We start from the raw sequence: 16,995 nt of genomic DNA on the forward strand, positions 1-16,995 counted from the left end.
AAAAAAAAAAAAAAAACTTGATTTTTTAAGTGACCATGGCTATGAGCCTACAAAGTTATCCCTGTCTCGATTCACAACCTTGTGGGGCTTCAGATTAGAAAGGTGATTTGTTAAAATTAATGTGGGTGAGGTTAGAATTAGTGTTTGCCTGAGTGTTAGGATTAGGGTTAGTTTGGGGTTTGAAAGTAGAATTAAGGTTAAGATTAGGGTCAGGTTTAGGGTTAGGATAATATTAGGTATAGGTTTAGATTTAGGGTAAGATTTTGTATTTTGAATTTGGGTTGAATTCAGGATTAGGGTTTTAGAATTAAGGATATGGCTAGCATTTAAATTAGGGTTGTGTTTAGGGTTTAAAGGTAGTTTAGGATTTGGGTAAAAAAATATTAGGATTACATTAGGAGAGAGTTATGCTTAAGGCTACAGTAAAAAAAAAAAAAGGTGAGTGATATATTTTTTTTTGTGTGGCTATGGCAGAACTTTCTTTAGTAGAATAGGATTAGCATAAACAGTCTTCTCAGAGGTCTTAAGAAGCTTAAATAATGTTAGAGATTTTACTGCGGGGATGCAAAATCTATTTCATTTTGTTGTTCCTGAAAAAATAAAGTTGATTTTAATGGGCAAAAGTGAGAGGCACTAAAAGACAATGGGTGAGGCCTCCGGAACCAGGCTGCCTAGGCTGTTCATCTTGGATCTTCCACTGATGAGCAGGGTGATATTGCACCAGTTTTGCTTCATCTACAAAATGAGGATAATGATATACATACTCCAAAGGTTGTTTTATGCCCTAGCCGGTTTTGCTCAGTGGATATTGTCAGCCTGAAGACTGAAGGATCCTGGTTCAATTCCCTCCAAGGGAGGCACAGACAATCAATGATTCTCTAACATCATTGATGTTTCTATCTCTCTCCCTTCCCTTCCTCTCTGAAATCAATATATATTAAGATGTTTTAAGAAGTAAAGGATTTAATATATATATTCAAAAATTAAAATTTCCTGGTATATATCAAAATAATAAAAATTAAATCATAATATTATTCTGAAAAATTTTGCCAGATTGAATGTAATTGTTAATATATATAAAGTCTTAGTTTAAAAAAATCAATGTATTAATTATGCCATTTTTGTCCACTGTCATGTCAGTCAAAATAAATTATATATCACTCAAACTGAGATATAAAGAAACACATATCCCTTTTTTAGAATTGCACTTATATGCAAAAATCTGTGCCCTTAGTGATTTTTGTGCAGCAGTTCAAAACAAATAGGATTTAAACTAGAAAAATGACATTTCACAAAATTACAAAATGTGCCTTTAAACAGCATAATGGCTTTAATGCATTTTAATTAGCTATCTGGCAAATCAACAGATGTACATGACCAAGCTTGCATAATTTATCTACTAACAATAGTGTTGGTATTTTTTTAAGAGCTTGTAACAGTGCCTGCATTAAAGCTCTTAATAGACCATTGATTTCTAGCCTAGCAATTTGCAAGAGTTTGTAAAACAGTACCATTTTGAAAATGTCAATAAGATATATGTTTTCCTTTTCCTAAATTAATGCAGTTGTATAGTATGGTTGGTACAAGTACTTTCTCACCACTGATGCTAGGGTATGTCAACAATATATAACAACTTGGAGTTTTCATAGACAAGAGTCATAATACATACCGAAGTCTAAATGTCCCAGTTTATTTGACCTTATCTCAAGGAAGTACTTCTATTCATGAGTTTTGGGTAGTATATTGGTTTAAGGGTCACACTTTGGAGGCAGATAACACGCAATCAATTCCTGGCTGTGTGATTTGTATACCTTAAGTTCATTCCAAGGCTCTGTTTTTCCCCTGAAATGTTAGGTAAATAAAAATATTTTTGTTTGATTGTTGTAATAAAAAAGTGTACAAACATGTGGGAGTTCTTTATTTATTTTGTTTTGTTTTTTGTTGATCTTAACCTGAGAATATTTTTCCATTGATTTTTTAGAGTGAGTACAAGAGAGGGGAGAGAGAGAATGAGAGAAAGAAACATCAGTTGGTTGCCTCCCAGACTTGCCCCAACCCTGGCTCGGTATGGACCCTGCAACCCAGGAACATGCACTTTACAGGGAGTCAAGCCTGAGACCCTTCAGTGCACAAGCTTGATGCTCTAAACAACAAGCCACACTGGCCAGGGCATGTGTGCATTCTTTAGTTAATAATTTATTTGCTTTCAAATTTCAGTGAATTGTGAAATCAGGCATTTTAATCTTAATTTTTTCAAATATAAGAAAAAGAGCATTCAAGAAGTAAGTTAATTAGTTTCTGGGGAAACATATGAATAGATAGATATATACCAGTATATAGATATAGATGATATAGATATAGATATAGATATAGATATAGATATAGATATAGATATAGATATAGATATAGATATAGATATAGATATAGATAAAGATTAGATATAGATTAGATATAGACATAGAGATAGAGGTAGATAAAGATAGAGATAGAGATATAGAGATATAGAGATACAGATAAGTATTTCTTTTCTTCTTAAGGTGTTCTAAAGTATCAAAGTGATGAATAAACCCTTATGGGATATAAATGATCTAATGAGCACAATTCATAGGGCCTGTTTCATGCAAAGGCTTCTGGCCTTTTGCCTCCAGCAGGCCTTTGATCAAGGAGGGAGTTAACCCATGGACAAATACTTGACCAATGGGAGAGAGAAGCCATTCTCTAACTTTTTCCCTCTCTCTTTATTTGGAAAGTACATAATGTAATTGAAGATTAAAAATTTAGAAAAAAGGAAAGAAAGAAGCCTCAAATAAGACCTGGTGACTGGTGATATCACAGTTATAAATGTGTTGTTTTGAAAGACAACATCAATGTTTCAAATTCCATTCTCTGAGAAGGAATACACTTACATAGAAGCAGTTCTCTGAGATACAATCAATACATAGAGCTAAAATTAATTTCTGTTGGAATATCTTTCCCAATTGAAATTACGTTTTAGGACATTTAGTGAGGACAATGATTAATTTGACTGTCATTCTGTTGAGTATAAAAGTAAGTTCTTCATTGACCTTCCTGTCCTTAGATACTACTAAATCTATTGCATTCATCTTGGGTAAAACTTAATATTGTGTTATAGAAAAATAAATTAACCTGGAATGACTTCTAAAAAGACTAGGCATTAATTTGCTCTCTAAGAGCATTAGTTGTGGGCAACTACTGTGTTTCCTAGTAAGCTTTAACACAAATTTGAAAATGAGACAAATTGGAGTCCTGACATTGAACTAATCACTTTCTGAGGTCCTAAATGATACATTTATGCACCTGAAAGGCTAAGCTAAAAAAAAATTGAATCCCCCCTGGAAAATTATTCAGATTAATAATAAGCAGAATTTTTTGTTGTTGTTGTTGGGAGGGGGATGATTTTAATCCACTTGGAATTTTAATTTATAAGATCAAAATACTTTAGTTTTGTTTGGAATTCCTCCAGTCTTTTGAATTTGACTCTCTGAGTGATTTAATTGAAGAACTTTAATTTTCCTTAAGAACTTTGAATGCAGTGTTTTAAGCAAATATTGGGCTGCTCTATGTTGCTGACATTTTTTACATGTGAATATTGGGGTATCTTTTATTTTATTATACATAGAACATTTGATTGGCTATGTTGGACAATGAAAATAAATACCTTCTGGGAAGCTAAATAAAATAGGAACTGAACTTTCAAATTTAAGTTCAACCTGTTCTTATGGCATATAGGCGTCTTTATTTGTTTGATCCATTGCAGCAAACATTCTACTACTCAGAAAGAGTCCTACGAATAGTTACAAAGGAAGTTTCTAAAGTGTGAACATACCCTTGAAGGTGGCAGATTGGTAACTGTTATTCCCTACATAAGGATCACAGACATACAAGGTTTAACCGAAGAATTGAAAGGACAGAACCTTGTTGTTTTTTACAAAGGAAATTCCTTACGACAATCCCATGAAGGAAATTGGTCTTAAGAAATTATGCGATCTTGTTATACCATCTCTAAAAGGCTCTTGTCTCTGCATTTATTGCTAGATATTCCAGTCCACAGCACAGGCAATCAGAAAGGGAAGACTAATATAAAATAAAGTAGATAAAAGACAAGACATACACCACATGCATGGGTTAGAACCCCAGTATGAATGAAGGAAACTTGCACCAATTTTTATTTTTTTGTTTCAGACTTTGGTGACTACTGTATTCTGCAAATCAGAGTCCTTTGTCACAAACTAAAAATTCACTTTTTAAAAATTTTACTTTGCCGAAACCGGTTTGGTTCAGTGGATAGAGCATCAGCCTGTGGACTGAAGGGTTCCAGGTTTGATTCCAGTCAAGGGCATGTACCTTCGTTGTGGGCACATCCCCAGGAGGGGGTGTGCAAGAGGCAGCTGATCAATGATTCTCTCTCATTGATGTTTCTAACTCTCTATCCCTCTCTCTTCCTCTGTAAAAAAAAAAAAAAAAATCAATAAAATATATTTTAAAAAATTTTTACTTATTTATTTATGTATTTATTTATTTTTTAAATCGGGTTATTGTTTTTTTTTTTTCTACCTTCTTCCCCTAGATACTCATTTAGCTTCATGAATATCTAAAGGAAGGCAGAGGAAGGACAGACTCAGTCACTGATTTCAGCCAAAGAGATGATTGGGTCAGCAACAATTTGCCTAAGTCATAAAATGGCTGTTGCTTCCCTTTTTATTCCAAATGACCCACAAATCTCTCTTGCATCCCACCCTTACCAGAAATATAATAGAGAATTCTGGGAAGCATAGTTGAACCTAGCAAGTTCACACATTACAAAGCCATCCCACCACTTTTTCCCCTTTGGAAGAGGAGCGGCCTCTTGGAAGCACTAGGCTGGAACAGAAAACCTGCTCTGCTGACTCACTCTATTCTTTAATGGGCTGCTCCTTGGTCCAGACTAGAGGGCAGATGGTTAGCAAGCATGTTTGACTCTCACACGTAAGTCAAATTCTCCAATATCCTTTAGATCGGTTATAAAGCTTTCATTTTTGCTTCTATATTGTAATTTTAATTTTATTTTTTACATGTTATTGGGGTGACATTAGTCAACATGAATATATAGATTTCACTTAGAAATTGGGAGGGGAAGAAAGATGCTATTCATTGGCTCTTTGATGTTATAATGGAGATATGAACAAATTGTTTCCAAAGTATATGAGATGCACCAAACTACACTTAAATTTTATTTAAAATAGTATTTTCCAAAGATGCTACTTGTCTTTTTTTTTCAATTTTACATTAGTAATTTTCTTTGACCAGATTGATCCTCACATTTCATGTTTCTAGCTATAATACCCGGAGGAATTATTTAACTAAACTCCTTGACATAATCCCAAAAATACAGAATATATTTTTGAAAATTCTAAACCCTTAATATGAAATAATGAGAAGTATTCAAATTATATTGTGTTTATTTAATTTATTTATTTTAATAACTCTTTATATTTTTATAATAATTTTTATTTAAATTAAAAAAATTAAAGTATTACATATAGTATTACATATGTCTCCTTTTCCCCCATTGACCTCTCCCCAGTAACCCCATCCCCCAGGACATGCCCTCACTGCCCCATCTCCAGTGTCTATGTTCATTGATTGTGCTTTTATGCAAACATACAAATCCTTTGGTTGATCTCTTACCCCGTCCACCTCCACCCTCCCCTGCCTCCCCGCTGAAGTTGGACAGTCTTATTGATGTTTCTCTGTCTCTGGCTCTATTTTTGTTTATGTTGTTCATTAAACTCCACAAATGAGTTTATCTTTATCCAGCTGGCTAATTTTGCTTAGCATAATGTTCTCTAGGTCCATCCATGCTGTTGCAAATGGTAAGAGTTATTTTTTTTTTATAGCAGTGTAATATTCCATTGTGTAGAGGTACCACTGCTTTTTAATCCACTCATCAGCTGATGGGCACATAGGCTGTTTCCAAATCTTAGCTATTGTAAATTGTGCTGATATGAACAGAGGGGTGCATATATCCTTTCTGATCGGTGTTTCTGGTTTCTTGGGATATATTCCTAGAAGTGGGATTACTGGGTCAAATGGGAGTTCCATTTTTAATTTTTTGATGAAATTCCATACTGTTCTCCACAGTGGCTGCACCAATCTGCATTCCCACCAGCAATGTATTAGGGTTCCTTTTTCTCTGCATCCTTGCCAGTATGTGTCATTTGTTGATTTGTTGGTAATAGCAATTCTGACAGGTGTGAGATGTTACCTCATTGTCATTTTGATGTGCATCTCTCAGATAATTAGTGACTTTGAGCATGTTTTCATATGTCTGGTGACCTTCCTTCTGTCTTCTTTTGAAAAGTATCTATTTAGGTCCTTTGCCCATTTTTTCATTCAATTGTTTATTTTCCTTTTGTTAAGATGTATGAGTTCCCTATAAATTTTGGGGATTAGGCCCTTATTGAAAATAACATTGGGAATATGTTCTCCATGCAGTGGGCTTTCTTGTTGTTTTGTTGATGGTTTCTTTTGCTGTGCAGAAGCTTTTTGTTTTGATGTAGTTCCATTTGTTTATTTTCTCCTTAGTTTCCATTGCCTAGGAGCTATATTGGTAAAGATATTGCTAAGACATATGTCTAATATTTTGCTACCTATGGATTCTTATAAGATTTTTATGGTTATCCTCTATCCATTTTGAGTTTATTTTTGTGTATGGTGTAAGTTGGTGGTCTAGTGTCTATATTGTGTTTTATATGTATATGAAAATTATAGTGTGTTTCACATCAACATGTATTTCATTACTATGATTCATACTTCCCATAATATCCACTGTTTTAGGATGAGATTGTGCTATTACAATTTTTGAAAATAACAGTGTCATATTATTGATATTAACGCATCAAACACCAAGATCCTGGTATACTGAGTAATAACTTTAAGAAAACTTGTATAAAGGTTTATTGTGCTCCTGATTCAAATTCCCTAGGCCATGGAAGAAGTACTTATCAGCGGGTAAGAAAATGGAGTGCCACTCAGAAGGGGTTTACACCTTGCTTTTCTAAACATGAATCGAAGAAGTCTGATGAGCTCCAGACATTGGGTTTCTAACAAGTGAGGACTATGTGTGTGCCCTACTTCACATCCAGAGTTCTGGGACAAAACATAATATGAGGACACTCATGTGATTGTGAACTTAATCATAGGGAGAGCAGAGTACAATAACTAGCCAAAGAAGCCAATAGTAGCTGTCGAATGGCTTAAAGGAATATTTATTTATTTAAGTGAATTAACTAATATGATCACATCATTAACTTTAATGAGGATTATTACTTTTTGCACTTCTATAGTAATCAAGTAGAACGTTTTACTATTATATCATCAAGGCATGCTTAGGAAAGAGGAAATACAAGTTAAAATGTGTGATATGCCAAAGAGTAAAAGCCTAACAACACTTGAAAACACTGGTAAAGGAGCATTTTAAAGGCGTTAGATTTAGGTGAGGTCATTACAAATCATGGAGCAGGGTCACCATGAGAGAAACTGTTAGTGCGAACATATCACTAGACATAGGGCAGTCCATCTCCCTGTAAAGTCTATTGTGGTGTAGGATAATGGGGCAGCATTGGTGAAAGGCTAGGTCTGGAAAAATGCACTGAAATTGGAATATAGGCTGGCATAGAACATATGGCAGACCCCGACATTTCTACATGCCTGCGTTTGAAACAGAAATGCCAAGACGGACCCGCGCTTGTCTAGAATGCCCCACGGATCACATGCAACCATTCTGCCTTCAACTGACCCGATATGACTATATATGATCCTACCTAATAGATACATACAACTGGGAATAAATAAATGATATGGGCATTTTCAGTGCAAGTCAGAGAACACGCTGTTACAGTAATAGCAATAAGGATAAATACAATATTGAATAAGTATTAAAGTGTGCAGTTGAAGTGTGATATCTGAAAGTATGTAATGGAATGTAAACAAACTGATAAGCACCCTTGAGTGTCCTGTATGTTGAAATGGGTAAAGTGATCTGTACCCCATATGTAAGACTGTATAGTAAGGCTCCTGGGACCCGCTGATAAGACACACTGAAGACACATCTGAGAACTGAAGACACATAAAAAGAGCAAGCTCCACAGAAGATCAGAGATGCTCTTTCTGCTCCTCCACAGAAGGTCGCTCTCCACTTCCCCTGCCTGCACCCGTCAAAGCTCTGCCCAAACAGCAAGCCCTGAGCCAAGGACCGTGAGCCATCATGAGAGGCCTCAACTGAAACTGACCTGCAGCTGCAAAGTCCTCCATGAACCGTGTGTGTGTGTGTGTGTGTGTGTGTGTGTGTGTGTGTGTGTCTGTGTGTCTGTGTGTCTGTCTGTCTGTCTGTCTGTCTGTCAGTGTAGATCCCCAGGTGGCCTGCCTCGGATTCTGGAACCCACCAGGACTTTGGTAAATAAACAGTGAGTGATTTGTGCATTGGATGTTTGTTTCCTGTGTAATTTATGCTCAGTGGATTATTAATTAAGTACCTTGGGTCGTACGTGTCAGATTTCTGGCTGAGGCACCCTAGGTCACCTGTGCATACGTCCCTTATGGAATTATTGGGACACACGCCAAAAATGTTTATTTGACTAGATGATACACATAAAAGCCATTTTCTTATTACGGGAATCCAGAAGCTACTTTAATTATAATTTTGCCAGAAATAATAATATTTAGATTTTCTTTTAATTTTGCGAATTTCACAGTAAACTTTTAATATATACTTATCATTACTATTATTATTATCTTATGTACAACTTGTTTATCTTGCTTGCAAGTGAAACAGACACTAATTTAAAAGAAATGATCATGGAATACAGGCAGCAGAAAATAAAAAATAAAAATAAGATACTTGAAATTGGTTTTTGTACTAAGATGTAACAAAAGCCAGTAAAATATCCATTCATACTCTGGAGTAAAAAATAAATAAAAACATACATACAAACATGCATAAAATAAAATAAGACAAGCACACGGTTCTTAGAGAGAGAAAAATAAAACTAAGCAACATCCTCTAATTATCTGAGATCTTGTACTTCCTGAGATTAATGCTCTGGTGAATATATCTGCCACCATGTACCAATTAATAAGGTAGTTGATTTGATTTTAAACAACTGGAATTTTGAATTACATCTGCACACGCCTTGGGACCCAAAACACCCCTTTCGTCATGACACAAACAGTAAACTGGCAGAGAAATGCCAGAATCTTAAAAAAAAAAAAATATATATATATATATATATATATATATATATATATATATATATATATATATAGTTGCATAGCTTTCTTTTCAAGTTGGAAAATATAGGAGAGAAGACTTCTTTTCATAGAGTCTGATATTAGCAGAAACAGAAAGAGGCTGTGACAATTGAGTCCACTTGCTTTATTTGACTAATGCAAATGTGGGTGAAGTTTGCATAAGGGGAATAAACATGCTAATCAGAATTCAGCAAGTGATATACATTCTGTGAACTTTGAATATGGTAACTAATCATGGAGCTCATAGGATATAAATCTGCAGGCACCCTATTCACAGAGCTATCACAAAACTTGGATAAACTGAAAAAACTACAATGTTTTCATGCCTTAGGGGGAAAAAAAAAAAGAATTTAACTACCACCATAAACAGCTGTGACTGCCTGGCCAGCATGGCTCAGTGATTGAGCATCAACCTATGAACCAGGAGGTCATGGTTCGATTCCCCTTCAGGGTACACGCCCTGGTTGCAAACTTGATCCCCAGCATAGGGCATGCAGGAGGCAGCGCATCAATAATTATCTCTCATCATTGATGTTTTTATCTCTCTCTCCTTCTCCCTTCCTCTCTGAAAAATAAAAATTAAAAAAAAAGATGACATGACTCCACCCTGAGAAATTACAAGAAATCAACAAGTTCAGAAATCTGCATTGTACTAAGTATACGAGGAGAATGTATTGGAGATTGACTGACTTCAAATTAATAAAAAATGCTCTATAGTATTTTTACTTCTAGTCTCTTTCACAAGATGCAGAATAAAGCCAATAATGTTCTATCATTTAATTTTAAAAAAAAGACTATATAGATACTAAAGAAGAGAAAAACATTACCAAGCTTAATTAGTCTTACACACATTAATTCAAAGCATATTTTTCCAATATGTGAAGAAATGATAAATAGAACTCAGAAGTCACCTGGAGTCTCCTCTGTCCTTGTAATTAAGATAACATTGTTGCCCTATAGATGTCCAATTCCCATTCAAAAGCTCTAAATTCCGACTAGTCACCTTTGAATTATGGCTACAGCTGCTCTGTGTTCAGTCACTGTCCTACTTGACATTTTAATGTGTGGAATATTGTCATTCTTACGATTTACCTCTAAATTTATCATCTCTTAATTTATTAAACTTGATTGAACATTTTATAGGAAGAAGGTATATTTCAGCACTGGAAGCAATTTTGAATAAGTCAGCTTCTCTACCCATAAAATTGACACTTAAAAATTATTTTGAATAATTATTAAATTCACTCAGAGAAGATGCCACCTTGACAAAATTAGTTAAAATATGTCCAAAACCCCAGTCTCTCAGATGTGGTAAAATATAATTCACAGTGTTTAAAATAGACTACCTTTATCTTTATTGAGCTATGAATCTACCCTTAAGATATTTGGCACAATTGGATCTTTTCAGAAGTAACATCTCTTCATGACATCTATAACTGCTTTTTGAGATCTTTCCAAAAGTGAGAAATTATTACAATGATAACATAAATTCTCACTTGTCTTCTTGCTCCCACTATGTTGGCTCAATGATAGTTGAGATAGAAAAGAGAGTTAAAAGGTCGTTAGGACGTTTTGCTTTCTGTGTGGTGAAGAGAATGTCTGAGTTATCTGATGTTAATTTTCAGGCGTAAAATTAGATAAAGACATAAGTGTAAGCTGAAAAGGCAAAGGTTGATAGAAGAAAATAAAACATTTGTTGGAGAACTTTGGAGAAATGTAAAATAAACTCTCTTCTTAAGTCACATTAGGCTAGAAAGAGTTGAAGTGATTTGTCAATCTGAAAGCTTCCTAATAATACCCCAAGATCTGAACTCTTTGCAGACAGGATAGCATAATGAAGCAAAACCTAGACTTGGGATCCAGAGTCCTCTACGTAAGTTCCAGTTCAAACATTTAATGGCTGTTTCTTTGAGCAGTTACTTCGTTTCTTCCATCCTCAGTTTCCTAGTCTATATTAATGAGATTAAAATAGTTTCTACTTTGTTTACAGATAATGTGCCAGCGTATGTAAGATTCATAAAGTAGAACCTAGTGTGTGATAACACTCAGTAAGTGTTATTGATAGACTTAGCATGTAATACAAATTCAGCTCTCATTTTGGGCTATTGAAAAATATATTATGGAGTCAAGTGCTTGCATATGCCATAAAGTTTTTTGTTTGTTTTGATAAATGTTGACTCTAGATCATCATTTATATCAATTATACTGATCTTCTTTGAAATATACTTTAATCTTGTTTTGATATCTCTTTCTCATTGAAGAATCTCAATAGTCATTAATTGATAACTATAAAAATGTCAATAAAGTTGCTTTAAAAAGGTGTGGGATATTTTAATGCAGTAATTTTAGACTAAATTAGCTTATAGGTGTTCTGCAGTCTTATATTATGTTTGCTAAATGTATAATAATTTTCTGATTTTTTTTCTCCAAATCAATACAATATAATGAAATTTTTAAAATGTTATAATTTAACTTTTATTTATATAGAATATTATCTCTGATGGTTTAAATATTTCTATTTCTCAATTTAAAATTAACATTGATTTCTTGTACAAAAATATTTTCAAAGAGAAAATTTATAACATGCAAACATTTATATTCACTGAATATTAAAGCTTAAAATAGCAAATTGTCACTAATAAATTAGAACCCATGCAGATAAAAGGCTTTCATGCATTGATATACAGTATTTTTAAAACATTGTTTTGTGTCTCATTAAGTACCATATTTTTCCAAGATAGATTAATTTCCTCTCAAGTACAAAATTTTTCACCTTTTAAATAGAGAAAATGAGTGCTTTTAAGTTGTACTGATTGCTCTTTTAGCACTACTCACATCATTGAAACCTATTTTTGTGAAAAATGATGTTACAAAAATGGTATCTAGCTCTAGCTGGTTCTGCTCCCGGTCTGTGGATTGAAGGGTCCCGGGTTTGATTCTGGTCAGGGGCCTATGCCCAGGTTGTGAGCTTGATCCCCAGTAGGGGGCATGTGGGAGGCAACCGATCAATGATTCTAGCTCATCATTGATTTTTTTATCTCTCTCTCCCTCTCCTTTCCTCTCTGAAATCAATAAAAATATATATATATTTTTAAAAGGTTGCTATATTGGGTTACAGAGAACAATAAAATTTGTGCAATGACTTTTCCCCCTTAAGCTGGATATAGAGAGTCTACAAACAAATTACATAAATCATAAATATGTTTCAATAATATAACAGATACAGATTGCTTTTTGAAGGTCTATCATTAATATTAAGAATCCTAGAAATATCTGTAAGATAAATGTGTGTGTGTATTCTTTTTAAATTTATCTTTATTGTTTTAAGTATTATGGATGTCCCTTTCTCCTAGCCCTCATGGACCCAGTCTACTCTGATCTTGTTGAAAAAAGAGATAGAAGAAGATATAAACAAGTGGAAAAATATACTGCATTCATAGATTGGTAGAATTAAAATCATTAAAATGTCCACAATAGCCAAAACAATTGATAGATTCAATGCAATCCCTATTAGAAGCCAACAGCATATTTCACAGATCTATAACAAATACTCCAAAATTTATATGGAAGAAAAATACCCTGAAGAGCTACACAAATCTTGAGAAAGAAGAACAAAGTCGGAGGGTGGAGGGATCACAATGCCAGATATCAAGCTATACTATAAAGACACTGTAATCAAAGCATTCTGGTATTGGCCCAAAAACAGGCATATAGATCAATGGAACAGAAAAGTGAACCCAGAAGTCAACCTATTCCATTACAGTCAATTAATATTTTACAAAGGAGGCAAAGACATACAATGGAGTAAAGATAATCTCTTCAACAAATGGTGTTGGGAAAACTGGACAGACAGATGAAAAAAAACAAAAAACAAACAAACACACACACAAAATGAAACTAAACCACCAACTTACCATACATAAGAATAACTCAAAATAGATCAAATACTTTAATGTAAGTTGTGAGACCATAAAAATCTCAGAAGAAAACACAGGCATCAAAATACAGATATCTCACAAAGCAGAATTTTCACTGATATGTTGCCTACAGCAAGAAAAGCATAGAAAAAAAAAAAAAGAAAGAAAAGAAACAAATGGGACTACATCAAAATAAAAAGCTTCTGCACAGAAAAAGAAACCAGCATTGCCCTAGCCAGCTTTGCTCAGTGGATAGAGCATTGGCCTGCAAACAAAAGGGTCCTGAGTTCGATTATGGTCAAGGCATGTACCTTGGTTGCAGGCTCCTCCTGGCCCGGCCCTGGTCAGGGGTTCATGTGGGAGACAACCAATCAATGTTGATGTTTCTCTCTGTCTTTCCCTCTCTCTTCCGCTCTCCCTAAAATTCATTGGAAAAATATCCTTGGGCGAAAATTAATAACAACAAAAAGAAACAAGCATCAGAATGAAAAGGGAACCCTTATGTGTGGGAGAACATATTTGCCAATGATAACCTAATAAAAGGTTAATTTCCAAAATATATAAAGTCCACATACAATTAAACAGAAGAAAGATAATCCAATTAAAAAAAAAAATTGGGATGAAGACCCGAAGCAATGAATTTTAAATGGAACTTTCCATTGTGTTATTCATTATAATAGTTTTGCCATTATAGTAGGTTCCCTCAATTTAATGACAGGCTTAAATTAAATGCTCATATAAATTACATGTTGCTATAATTGAAATCTTTTGTGTTCTTAAAATTTATATGATAAAATCTTAATGACTGATGTGCTGCTATTAAGAGATGGAACCTATGGGAAGTGTTTATGTCATGAGGATGGAGCCCTCATAGACAGGATTAAATTTCGTAGCAGAGGCCTCATAGAGATAGATCCCTTGCTCCTTCCACCATGTGTGGAAACAGCAAGAAGCACTGGCTATGAGCCAGGAAGAGAGTCCTCACAGAAGTATGGCCCTAGCTGGTTTGGCTCAGTGGATAGAGTGTTGGTTGTAGATTGAAAGATCCCGGGTTTGATTCCAGTCAAGGGCACATACTCAGTTACGGACTCAATCTGACCCCTGACCCTGGTCACAGCTCACGTGGGAGATAACCAATCCATGTGCCTCTCTCACGTCAGTGTTTCTCTCTTTCTGTGTCCCCTCCAAGCTCTCTGAATATCCATGGAAAAATATCCTCGAGTGAGGGTTAACAAAGAGTATGCCTTTGGAACTATGCGGAGATTATTATTATTATTTTTTTTTTTTTTAGAAAATGTAACTGCTTTTGGATTGCTGTTACCTGTTAAAATATTGAGAATATTTCCTGAATTGGCATATACTTGCAGTGAATACATGTAGGATTTTGTTAAATTTTAAGAAAAAATTTCCATGAGTAATCCCAGTCCCAAACCTGACTTATAATTTAGCTGTTACTTTGTTACTACATAATAATGAAATTGATAAAGTCAGAGAGCCACAGGTGTGTTAGGACCTAATTGAAGGGCAAAGAGATTTATTTTCCCTTTGAGGTACAAAGAGAACAAAGGGTTACATCCTGGCATAAACTTGGGATAGTCAAGCCTTTTATCCTTGAACATGCATGCTTTGATAAGAATGATAAATATGGTCAATGTAGGAATTATAAATATTGTTAATTTAGGAAACAAAATAGATCGTTTTATTCCTAAAAATAACAGAGAGATTCCCTACATGGACAACTCAGAAGAGTGGGACACCTATGTTCACTAGTATAGTCCTAATTCTAAATATTCATAATAAAAGTTATATTTAAAAAAACATTATTTTAAAATATTAGTTCTTTTTGGCCAGCTGATGTGGCTCACTGACTGGTGTGAACCAGGAGGTCAAGGTTCAATTCCCAGTTAGGACACATGCCCAAGTTGCTGATTTGATCCCCAATGGGGAGCATGCAGGAGGTAGCTAATCAAGGATTCTCTCTCATCATTGTTTCTCTCTTTCTACCTCTCCCTTCCTCTTTAAAAATCAATAAATATTTTAAAAAATAAAATATTGACTCTTTTTAATTTATTTTTTATGCAGAACATGATCAGTAACAATGTTTGTTCTACAGCACATTATAGAAAAGGGAAATTATAAGCCAGCTATTCTTAAGGCTAGCATCATCATGTAATAAACCTTCGATTTAGGCTTAACACCCTGTGTCTTTAAATGTATCTATTAAAAGGCTTTCATGAGAGCATTTCTCACTACCATGATCAGAACATTAACATTAGGATCACACCAAGGTGGTTTCATATGTAATTTTTTAATCTATAGTTTGTGTCTATCTTTTAAGCCTGTAAACCCAAAATTGAAAACATAGATGAATTAATTTATTCTATATACATGAGTACAATCCTCATAACTGCTAAGTCATTGGTATTATAGTTTAAGAGAAAATTATTTTGTAAAGTTGAGTATGATAGTTACTGGATTTGCAGTTAACAGCCAAAAGAAACTTCAGAAAATTAAACAGGATTAGAACCAGTGCCCTTCAGGAAAAGCATTATATTCAGATTTGAGTATCTAGACAAGAGGTAAGTATGTGCAAAGCAAAAGAGGGTTACATTAAAGACATTCCATGTGAACTTGAAGACTGAAAATCTCTGTAGACATTTTATTTATTTGCTAAGGCCTTTTATCCCAATGACCATCTATTTATACAGTTCATTTGGAGACTAAGCTTTTGCTACGAAAAACAAACTACACATTTGGAACTAGAGCCACAAAACTAAAATATAGAGAAAGATATGTGAAAGTTCAGTTTAGATATGGAATAAAGTGATTTTGAATAATAGCTAGAATTAAGGTCTTGCAGGCAAAGAATCAATGAAATGGAGTAACTGTCAAAATTAGAAACCATAGAAGCCTTCATTACTAGTCCTGTAGGAGAACATCTAATTATATCTGAAAGCATGATCAACATGTTAGGCATTCTTGGTATTTGTATTTTGAATTCATTACTCCACAGTTAAAAGGTAAAAGAGGATTATGCTGCCTCTGAGTTGAAGGTTCAGCTGTTTACAGAGTCATAGTGCTAACACGGGTTTTAGATTCAAGAACAACTGAAGCAGATGCTCTTTGGTGATCAAATCACAATCAAGCTTGGTGGAAAGAGTCCAGGTTTCAGGATAACTGATGGTGAAAAAAGTACAAAAATTCTCACTTATTTACAATATTTTTAAAATATTGTATTACATTTATTGGGATTAAACTGGTTAATGAAATGTGTAGCAACTGTACAATTCCATAATGCATCATCTGTAGATTGTATTGTGTGTTCACTACCCAGAGTTCAGTCTCCAACTATCACCATTTATGGCTGCTTTACCTTCTTCTACCTCTCCCCACCACCCTTCCCTCTAATTATCACCATGCTGATGTCTGTGTGTATTGGTTTTTATTTGTTTGTTTTTGCTTAATCCCTATTTAGATGTTAATTCAGTAAAATAAATTGAAGGAGGAGATCTTTGCTTCCCTCTAGGGAAAAATAAATTAGATATCTGAGTACAGATTAGAGTTGAAAGTACAAACTTGAAGAATCAGAGAAAATGTATATATGATTCAGAACCCTGAATCCAATTTCCCAGCAAATATATCCTAAATTGTGGAGATAACTAGGTTTTCCTCAGAGCACCCATTTGTTTTGGGCCAATAATCCTCTTTTCATTGGTAAATCCAGATGTTTTTATGTTTTCATCTCAGTTATGTTTGACACCATTGACCT

Source organism: Pipistrellus hanaki, assembly GCF_964339955.1.
Source record: "Pipistrellus hanaki genome assembly, chromosome: 7".
Taxonomy (NCBI): Eukaryota; Metazoa; Chordata; class Mammalia; order Chiroptera; family Vespertilionidae; genus Pipistrellus; species Pipistrellus hanaki.